We start from the raw sequence: 2,361 nt of genomic DNA, 5'->3' as shown, positions 1-2,361 counted from the left end.
ACTCAGCGACTACTGTTGCTACTAATTATCTGATGTCGCAGTAAGAGAAGTAACAATCGACGCTAGTAGAATAAAAACATGTAAAGGACATCATTGGGGGAATTTTAATGAACGCAGTCGAGTACCGTACATTGTTATTGCGTATGTGTTTATGCGGACAAAAAATAAGACTTAAATTAAACAAAGAACAAGCGAATTTATTGGAAGCCTGGACAACACATGGATTACAATTAAAAAATGCGAGCATGGAAGGAATTTTGTTAAGCTTAAACATAGAAAAGTAAAGGACTAGATGCTAAAACTGGAAAAGAAAGGGGCAACATACTCTAGTAAAAATTATAATAACTCTATAACTTAAAATATTGCAGCATTAAGATTTTTCTTAAATTCAATTCATAACATTATATAATCGATATATAATCATTTTATAATCAATATAACATTATCTAATTAATATATATATATATAATTATATGATTGATATAACATTATATAAAATACATATGAGTGAACATTTGTTACCATAATTATATATATATATATATATATATATATATATATATATATATATATATATATATATATATATATATATATATATATATATATATATTGATGATTGCCAATATTTAAAGCCCCTCCTTTTTGGGTAGAGCACTGCCGTCAGTAATCTCACCCTCAACATAATTGGCTGAAAAATGCGACGGTCGCCCTTTGTTTATGAACAAGTGGTTAGAGCACTGTAAAGTGGTGGACAAATATTTGTTTAAAAAGACATTTGGCGAAAAAATTTACGTGCGCCGCTCCCATGGGTCGAACGCGATTGTTCTAGATTCAATCCTCGGGTTGCGAGAAGTGCTACTCTAGCGGCAGTGATGAGTTGTGATGCAACGAAACAGGACTGTATGTCGATGACTACACACACACACACACACACACACCCACACACACACCCACACATATATATATATATATATATATATATATATATATATATATATATATATATATATATACACACAAGAAATCAAGATATATTATGTCACTATTATACGCCATTGTGTTATTCTATTTCTTTAAGCACAGCAGAAATACAAGCGGGAATACATAAGAGACTGGCATTTATTTTGTATAAAAAATGAACAATCATCAACACAATTTCTATTCGACATATGATTACCATTGCGTCGTGAATAACTTAAAAACTTAACGACTCTTTAACGTAGACTTACTGTGACAATATTATTCCTTTGTCCAGATGGGAAAAAATCGATTCCAGAAATAGTTTTATTTGGCTACGTTTATCAATTTGTTCTGTCTGCAATTTGTTTGACGAAGTGAATTTTATCAAATTTATTCTTGTTAAGGACATACACACAAGATTTATTTTGCTTGTTTTGAAAAAAAAAAAAGGAAAGAAAACTGGTGGATGTAGTTGCTTGGAGTAGTTTTTACCCTTTAACTGTAATTTCTTTTTTAAAGACGTTAGATTAGTAATACTAGTATTAGATGTTTTTAATCCATCTCTAAAATAATAACAGCTTTTATTGCGAACTTATTACATTATTGACAAACAGGGTTTGTATTACTGTACACATAAATTCGAAAAAGTTGTCAAAAAACAAATATATAGCAAATAAATGTTATCAAAGGCAAGATAAGTTACTTTTCTACCAAACTGGATATATTTTTCGTGTTTTTATTCAATGTAACATGTTTATTCAGCTCGAAAACCATACAGTGTTTACCGATGTATTGGAACATTCAAGATGGCGTCTTATTCTCTCTTTAACACGGTAATTGTGGGAAAAGATGTTATAAATAAAAAATCCGATAAAATACTGTTAAAATCTCGCTCAATATATGTTACCGTGACATAGGTTGACATATATTCGGCGGGTTTTTTAATAGTATTTTGTATAGTTTTTTATTTATAATACCTTTTTCCATACTTACGGTGTTAAAGAGGGTGTGAGACGCCATCTTGAATTTTCGAATACATCGGTAAACACTGTATGGTGTTCGAGCTGAATAAATATGTTACATTGAATAAAAAACACAAAAAATATATCAGTAAAAAATAAAAGTACAGTAATACAAACCCGACAAACATTATAATCTACTAGCAGGGCCCGTAAAAATACAACATATTAGGAAATATTTATAGATAAGCAAACAAACATCTTGCTTCTCAATTCCCTTCATAGTGCCCCTGCAAATTATGTCCTCGATATAGCTCCCTACTTCAAAGTGGCGCTGTGCCTTGTTTGGGGTGAAAATTAAATTTAAAAAAAAAACATGATTTTTGTGGTAGCACTTTTTTTTTTTTACCGAAAACCTAATAACTACTCTTCTCAATTT

This window comes from Euprymna scolopes, chromosome 34 (assembly GCF_053919585.1).
Source record: "Euprymna scolopes isolate OS-2025 chromosome 34, ASM5391958v1, whole genome shotgun sequence".
NCBI classification, from domain to species: domain Eukaryota; kingdom Metazoa; phylum Mollusca; class Cephalopoda; order Sepiida; family Sepiolidae; genus Euprymna; species Euprymna scolopes.
This window is presented reverse-complemented; position numbering follows the sequence as displayed.